Source organism: Panthera uncia (genome assembly GCF_023721935.1).
Source record: "Panthera uncia isolate 11264 chromosome B3 unlocalized genomic scaffold, Puncia_PCG_1.0 HiC_scaffold_1, whole genome shotgun sequence".
NCBI classification, from domain to species: Eukaryota; Metazoa; Chordata; class Mammalia; order Carnivora; family Felidae; genus Panthera; species Panthera uncia.
In genome coordinates this window covers 72,124,633-72,133,827 of record NW_026057582.1, presented here as the reverse complement: position 1 = coordinate 72,133,827, position 9,195 = coordinate 72,124,633, and positions in this window count along the sequence as shown.

Below are 9,195 nucleotides of genomic sequence, written 5' to 3'. Positions count from 1 at the left end.
AGACACCTAACTGACTGAGCCACCCAGGCGCCCCTCCATTAAAAAAATTTTAATAATACAAGCAAGCCAGGAAATCACTAGGAAAACATGAATTTTGGATAGGAATATACTACGACATCTCATATCCTCAAACATACAGGTGGTCGTTTTCAAAATGTTAGGATGAAGGAAAAATAGAATTGTTAACAACGATTATTATAATTGAAATTTATTGGGGTGCCTGGGTGGCCAGTCGGTTGAGGGTCTGACTTGATTTCAACTCAGGTCATGATTCTAGGGTTGGGGGATCAAGCATTGTGTTGGGCTCTGCTTCAGATTCTCTCCCTCTCTCCCTCTGCCCCTCTCCCCAACTTGTGCTCTCTAAAAAAAAAAAAAACAAAAAAAACACATATATATATATATATATATATATATTTGACATTTTGACATCCATTGAGGGTCTCCTTGGGCCAGGTACTCTTTCATTTAATCAATCCATAAGTACTATTATACTGTCTTTTATTTATTTTATTTTTTTCATAATGTAATTTTATTTATTTTTTTGAAGTTTATTTATTTATTTATTTTTTTAAAATTTTTTTAACGTTTTATTTATTTTTGAGACAGAGAGAGTCAGAGCATGAACGGGGGAGGGGCAGAGAGAGAGGGAGACACAGAATTGGAAGCAGGCTCCAGGCTCTGAGCCATTAGCCCAGAGCCTGACACAGGGCTCGAACTCACGGACCGCGAGATCGTGACCTGAGCCGAAGTCGGCCTCCTAACCGACTGAGCCACCCAGGCGCCCCTGAAGTTTATTTATTTTTGAGAGAGAGAGCATGAGCAGGGGAGGAGGAGTGGCAGAGAGAGGGAGACAGAGAATCTCAAGCAGGCTCCTCCACACTGTCAGCGAAGAGCCCGATGCAGGGCTCGAATTCATGAACTATGAGATCGTGACCTAAGCCAAAATCAAGAGTCAGACACTTAACCCACAGAGCCACCCAATGCCCCTACTGTTTCTTTTACTGATGAGAAAACAGACTCAGAGAGGGAAGGTAAATCTCAAAGTCACTGAGCTCATTAAATGGTGGAGTCAGAACTTGAATTCAGGCCTCCAGACTTCAGAACCTGTGCTCTTGACCAATCATTAGTCTCTGACTAAATTGACAACATGCTCTCAGCCTTGCTGTGCTAACCTCTTTTGGTCTCTTACTTGGAGTCTATGAAAAATAAGCTGTCTTCCCTCTGAGAATCAACAGAATGTTCATGCCTGCCCCTCACCCACCCACTAATGTCTCCTGGGATATATTTTAAATTATGAGTCCATTTCTACAAATGTCAGAGTTAAGTTGGAAAAGCCATTTCTTTTTAAGTTTCTTTTTCCCCTCTGTGATTATAAAGGAATCTTTGGTAGAAAGTTTGAGTAAAGCATTTTTGTGCTATTAGGTAATGAGAATAGAAAGAAAATGCACCTTTTTCACCTAAAAAAATCACAATTTTAAACTCTAAAGCATTTGAGATTTCAAATGTTAAACTTTACAGATGACTTGTCGATTGAAGAAAAGCTGCTCATTTGGCTTTGACTCAAGCAGATCTCTTTATTTTAAGCTGTTTCTGTTCAGTGAGATCCCATGGGAGCCTCCACATACAGTGAAATCTGACTTGCCCTGGAGTGAGGCTGGGGAGCTGATTCTGACATTCATTAACACACCCGAGAACATTTTAGAACAGTAGTGGAAGGAAATCCCAGAGCCAGCTGGGAGGGTGTCCTTAGAGGCACTGGAGAGGGAAATGTGAGTTGTCTGAGAGAGTTGAAGTTTGGAGACATGAAAGAGGTTATAGAAAGGTGGAAGGTAATGCAAAGGAAAAGAAAAAGGAAGACAGACAGGCAGCCGAGAACAGTACTCAATGAATAGTAAGCAAAAGAGTTTATGTTGTAGCAGGAGTGAAGGCAGATTAGATTTTAAGATAAAAATTTCTGAATCAGACAGATTATTAAATGCAAAGGAAATTGTGTAAACATCTGGGAAGTCTTTCTTAAAGACCAGTAAAAAAATAAACACCAAAAAAAGTTAAAGTGCCAAGAAAATTAAATACAGATAAATGTGAAAAACGAGGAGGATGAGGAAGAGGAGAAGAAGAAGAAAGATAAATGCCATCTAATGTATTTGCAAGAAATGACAGCAATCGAAAAAATAATGTTTGCCAACCACCAAAGCAAAAATTATTTCAGGAAGGATAATCAGTAGTTGCTAAATCCACTGGGTGCAAGACTGCAGGAGAACAGGATATTCACATGATCTCAAATAATCACTCTACCTATCATTAGTTTACTAAGTAATTACAAAGGGCAAACATGTCTTTACAATGGAGAAATCTAGCAGACAAACTTCACATCACCAATAACGTAACAAACTGACATGTGTCTCCATATGCAGTACAATGGAAAATACACAATACCACCTAGGTAATATTCTTGCTACCAATGTTTAACCCGAGTCTAATCAGGAGGAAACAATCAGACAAATCCAGTTTGCTCATGGCAAATGATGGCCTGGACTCTTTAAAGTACAAATGTCATGGGGCGCCTGGGTGGCTCAGTCGGTTAAGTGTCCAACTTTGGCTCAGGTCATGATCTCATGGTTTGTGGGTTTGAGCCCTGCATTGGGCTCTGTGCTGACAGCTCAGAGCCTGGAGCCTGCTTCCAATTCTGTCTCCTCTCTCTGCCCCTCCGCTGCTCATGCTCTCTCTCTCAAAAATTAATAAATGTTAAAAAAAATTTTTTAAAGTACAAATGTCATAAAAGACACATAGACAAATATGGGAGCCTTTTTTAAATTAAACTAAAAAGATATGACAATTAAATGTGATATGTGAGCCTTGGGCTGCCTGGGTGGCTCAGTTGGTTGAGCGACCGACTTCGGCTCAGGTCATGATCTCACACTCCATGAGTTCGAGCCCCATGTCAGGCTCTGTGCTGACAGCTCAGAGCCTGGAGCCTGCTTCTGATTCTGTGTCTCCCTCTGCCCCTCCCCCATTCATGCTCTGTCTCTCTCTGTCTCAGAAATAAATAAACATTAAAAAAAATTTTTTTAATGTGATGTGTGAGCCTTGATTGACTTCTGGATCAAGAAAAGAGAAAACATTATGGACATAATTTGGACAAATGAGGAATTTGAATATGGACTAGATATCAGATAATATAATTATATCAATGCTACATTTCTTGGTGTGGTAATACGGTTTTATAGGAGAATACCTTAGTTCTTAGGAGACATATTTAGGGGTAAAATGTCATGATCCCTTAACCTACTTTCAAATGATTAAGTCAAATACATACTAACAAATAGATATATACATAGAGATAAAACAAATGTGGCAAATTTGTTATCAAATCTGATATCAATTAGTGGACCTATAGGAAGGGTATATGGGTATTTGTTGTACTATTCTTTCAACTTTTCTGGTCTTGAAACATTTCAAAAAATTTTTAAAAAGTAGATAATGTTTTTGCTTTAGATATTTAGATTCAGCCTTTACTTGATTAACTGACTGAGCCACCCAGGTGCCCCTCAGCCTTTACTTGAGAAAAGGAAATAGTCCCATGGACTCTGGAATTCTCTGATTTATTTTAGGACTCTGTTACAATGCTTCAGAAAATTCCAAAGTGTGTGTTAATCTAGAATGTCAAAGAATGTGTTTTTGTTTTAATTTTTAAAAATGTATTTATTTTGAGGGGCACCTGAGTGGCTCAGTCAGTTAAGCATTTGACTTGGTTTCTGCTCAGGTCATGATCTCATGGTTCATGAAATTAAGCCCCGCATGGGGCTCTCCGCTGATGGTGCTGAGCCTGCTTGGGATTCTCTCTCTCTCTCTCTCTCTCTCTCTCTCTCTCTTTCTCTTTCTCTCTCTGCCCCTCCTGTGTCTCTTTCTCAAAATAAATAAATAAATTGGCGTGCCCAGGTGGCTCAGTCCATTAAACGTCTGACTCTTAGATTCAGCTTAGGACATGATCTCACGGCTCAGGAATTCTAGCCCTGCATCGGGCTCCTGCTGACAGTGAGGAGCCTGCTTGAGATTCTCTCTCTCTCCCTCTCTGTCTACCTCTCTCCCACTCTCTCTCTCAAAATAAATAAACTTAAAAATACTATAAATAAATAAACTTTTTTAAAAAGTCATTAAAATTTATTTGTTTTGATAGAGAGAGAGAGAGCACACAGGGGAGAAGCAGAGAGAGAGAGAGAGAGAATCCCAAGCAGGCCCCTCACTGTCAGCACAGAGGTGGATGCAGGGCTCAGTCCCAAAAATCAGGAGATCATGACCTGAGCTGAAACCCAGAGCTGGATGCTTAACCAACTGGACCACCCAGACCCCCACAAAGAATGTTTTTAAACAGGTAGAAGAAGAACAAATGGCAACAATTCTAGATTGTGGAAAAAAAAAAAAAACACAACCCAATGAAAAATGGCTTTTGTTTTTAAGGTGTGGGGGTTGGTGATGCATGAACCTCATTTTCACCATCGATTAGTCCTTCCCTTGTAAAGAGCAACTCACTCACGCACCTGACATCCAGGGACCAGTCTTGAGTATTGGCTAAGCCCCTACCCATCGATCTAACAGAAAACAAAACAAAACAGCACAATAAGACAGACACTCTACAGAGCTACCTTGAAACTCAATTCTTCAGGGCCTGACCATATTGTGTGTGAGACTAATCCTATCATTTGGAGAGAAAGATTACAGAACTGCAGAATCTGGGCAAGGTGGGATGGCAGGGCTGCTCCTTAAAACTGCTTTTTATGGGGCATCTGGCTGGCTCAGTCTGTAGAACATGCAACTCTTGATCTTGGGGTTTTGAGTTCGAGCCCCAGGTTGGGTGTAGGGATTACTTAAAAATAAAATCTTAGAGGCTCCTGGCTGGCTCAGTCAGTGGTGCTTGCAACTCTTGATCTTGGGGCTGTGGGTTCGAGCCCCACATTGGGTGCAGAGGTTGCTTAAAAATAAAATCTTAGGGGCGCCTGGTGGCTCAGTCGGTTGGGCGTTGACTCTTGATTTCAGCTCAGGTGTGATCTCGCAGTTTCGTGGGTTCGAGCCCTGCATCAAGCTCTGTGTGCTGGCCTCCAGGAGCCTGCTTGGGATTCTCTGTCTCCTTCTCTCTCTCTGCCCCTCCCCTGGTCACACTCTCTCTATCTCTCTCAAAATAAATTAAAAAATAAAATAAAATCGTAACAAAATAAAATAATATAAAATAAAATCTTAAAAAATAATAAAATAAAAAAACCTTCCTTTTTATTACACCTAGCTGTCTTCATTTATAAGTAGGGGATGGCATAACACTTTAAAAATATGCTCAAAGCAAGTAATTTTTTCTCAATTAAAAAAATTAACATATGCTTCAAAGTATGCTTAAGAGCAGCAAACAGCATCTTAAAATTCAACAATTATAGGGAGTCACAGTTCTGAGAAGGGTAAGAAAGAATCACTGGCATAAGGGCACATAGAAGTCCTTCATTCATTCATTTATTCATTAAGATACATGTATGATATAATCTCTACTGAGTAGCCTACACTATGCTAGTCACAAGGGGACAAAGAGTAAGTATAGTTAAGTGTTTGACTGAAAAGGATGACAGACATATCACAAAATAACCAGAGACCCTACAGAGATGTTCTTCAAAGTGGCACATGCCTCGGATGGTTTAAAATATTTAAGTTACTTTACTTATTTTGAGAGAGCGAGTGTGCGGGAGGGGCAGAGAGAGAAAGAGATGGGATCCCAAGCAGCCTCTGCACTGTCAGTGCAGAGCCCAATGCCGGGCTTGAACTCATGAACCATGAGATCATGACCTGAGCCGAAATCAAAGATACTTAACTAACTGAGCCACCCGGATGCCCTGCCTAAAACTATTTAAATGAGACAGGGGAACACTGCTACCCCTAGCCAAGAACCGCATTCAGGCTCTATTGACTCAAGGCTGAGCTTCCTTTCTGCACATTTTGCTTCTTTGGGAGGTACCATGAGACTGTGCTTAATCTGTTGCTCTGGTTTAAAATGCTCCACTGCTTTCTTTTCTAGAGATTAAGCTGGGGGTACAGCCCCAAGATTCAAGAGACACAGGGTATGACCCCTCCCCCAGAACCCTGGTACTTGGTGGATTCCCTCTGATCAGGTGACATTGCACAGCAACCCTGGAGAAGAGCTACCATGAAAGAAGAGCCTGTGTATTCTATGAAACTCTGTATGCATGGGGAAACTTAGAATATATGTCCCCGGGCCAACAATGGTATGTATTGAGGCTAAGCTGGGTAAAAGGCTGCAGTAGTTGCAAAAATATCCCCTTGACCTTGGTCCCTTCTGATCTGCACACATTCCTACTTGGAGCTACTTATTTCCTTCCCACTGGAACCACCTGCTATTTTGGTCATCCTGGGAGTTTGTGGCCTTCCTGGGAGTCTTCCCAGCCTTGGCCCTGACCTGTGGGCATTACAGAAAAACAGGGATGAGTTATGCATATGTGAGGTATGTGGCCAGGGGGTATGAAGCAAAAGGAAGAAGGGATCTCTTCACAAACCTAAAAGTAAAAATGTAAAAGGTATTGAATCTGTGATCCTGCCTCACTTACCCTGTTCCTCTTATGAGACAGATTTCTACTTTTCTGTCTTTGGCCTGGCTGAGGTGGTTCTGAGCACTCAAAGCTTTTTCCCAAACTTGCACAAGCAGGGTAGGCATGGAGAGATTCTTGCGGAATGTAAGTGACTGTGACAGTACAGGGGCAACACACAGGGAGGCACGTGTTCATTATGTATGGCTGGAGAAATTATCTGTCTCCAGGGGGACATGTTTCATTGTGCATTAGCTTCTAGCCGCTTCCTTCCTCCTGGTTTCTCTGCCCACTCTCTCGATCACTGTCCTTCAGAATCTCCTTCCCACCCCCCACCTGTCCCTCTTCCACAGCGCCTCTCTGCCCATCACTGTCTCCTGCCACGTTCACGTCTCCCTCTCCACTTTGCTCACTCTCTCCCTTGCTGCCCAGGACTTTGCTTTTCCATTTCTGTCATTTGTCTCTTGTTTTCCCTAGCTCGCATTCTCTCATTCCATCTGTGTTTCCCTCTGCAGTACCAGCATTTTGGGTACCCCGAAGCTAGTGATAACCTTTTCTTGTTACATTAAAGTCCATAGCAGCACTTGGTTTATTGATTGATTGGTTTTTATTTTAATTCTGTGGAGGAAAGAAAAGGGAATTCTTACAAAGTGAGAGAACAGAGAGAAAGCATGAAAGCAAGCAGAGGGAGAATAGAGAGATGGGGCAGCCTGAGAGGATGGGGTCAGGGCCAGAGAGGAAGGCATCAGAAGAGGTGGAATCCATGGTGTCTAATTTCCCTTCAAATAAACTAGGTCAGATATTCATGGCTGATGACAGCTGAATCTGGATTATAAAGGGTTAAGTATTAAGTTAGGCTTGGCACCTAACTCAGAGGCAAAAGCTTCAGGGAGAAATGAGTTGGGTTAAATAAACCCAAGAAGCTGACGTGGGTAGAATTTCTTCTGCCTGACCCACTAACAACTGCGAACAGGACATTTTGGAAATGGTTTTTATTGAAATGCTTCAGTGGGGCATAGCCCCTGGAAGCAAGAACTTGGCTCAGAGGCCAGGCCTGGGGAGCACTGCAGGAATGTGGACAGTCAGTTGACCGGAGGGAGGGGGTGGGGAAGGAGGGGTGGCCAGGGTCAGGCAGGAGGTGGCAGCAGCTGCTGATCAGGGCAGTTCTGATGCTGTGTGTGCTCCCTCCTCTTGCCTGCTATAATTAAAGCTTTCCCAATATGATTCTGGCCTCCTGAAGGGAAACTAGAATTTTGAAAACAAACAAGAAACAAACAAAAAAAAAACAGCAGAGATGCTTGGTTGCAATATATGCATATTTTAATCAGAAAGCACTTAATCATGTCCCGAGGTCACTGCCACTGGTCAGTTTCAAAGTACCTCATCTGCTATAGCCCTGACAGGAGGGGCTCTTCTAGGAAAACAAACAAAAATACCAACATGAAAAACCCTAACTGTACGCACAGGATTAGATATGCTCATGTAAATTCTTCACTGACCCCATCCTCTTCCTTTCGTTCTGACACAAGGGAAATGCTGCCCCCAGAGTGTTCCTCCACACTTTTTTACCTTACTCCCTTTTCCTCCCACCTCTTGTTCCTCTCCCACATCGGACCACACAGAATCCATGGACCAGAATAAATCCGTTGTTTTATTTTCCCTCAAAGGATGTAACCTTCCACTCCCCAAATGGCTTTGACAGTTTTCTCATTTGCTAGCTGAGGAGGATATCAAGAGACATTGACCTTCTGGTTTTGCCTAAAGAGGGAACACTCAAGAACTATTATGCTCCTGTCCCTGATTTCCTTTCATTGTGCCCTTCCTCCCCCTCCCCCATGTCCTTGCCTACCTTTTCCCTTTCCCTCCTGAACATTCTGCTCTCCCCACAGCCCTCCCTCTCCTGGTGTGGAGATGCTATGGGGCTCGTCTGCCTTCAATCCCACGGCATTCCCTGCTACCAAGAGAAAGCACAGGGCCTCAAGGAGTGCTTGCTCCCTATTTAATCAGATTAGTCCCATTACCTACCCTGAGGAGTCAGATTCTGGTGTCACTGAGCTATCTCTGGAAGGAGAAGAAATTGTCAGACATCACTTAAAGAGCCCTGTCCCGTGGATGCCTGGGAACTGCCGAGAGAAATTAATCTTCCAGCTATTTAAGGCAATTTCTTTTCCATCATCCTTTGTCAAGAGGACTGCACTGGGAAATGAATCTGATGGGAGTCCCTGAACTGGTCCACTCCACTCAACAGAATCTCACCAGTGCTGTGCGGCATCCATCATCCCCACACAAGCGGAGACATACAACATCACTGCAAAGCCAGCTCCCCACCAGCACTTGGCAGCAAGAAGTCACAATTGCACAGGGTGGGCCTGACTGGGCCTAGTCACTTGCAATTTTCCTCTACCTCTGCTCTACTTTCTCTCCAGAAAACCTACCAAAAATCGATCTCTTCCATTAATCGAATCTTTCTTTTATCTAAGATCCAGGAAGGCAGCGAAAGGGGCATCTGCAGAACAGAACATGGGACTGATGGTTGTGCATTTTCTTGCCTGAACATAAGGATCCAGTCAGTGCCCGGGCGCCTGGCTGACTCAGCTGGTTCAGCGTCCAACTTTGG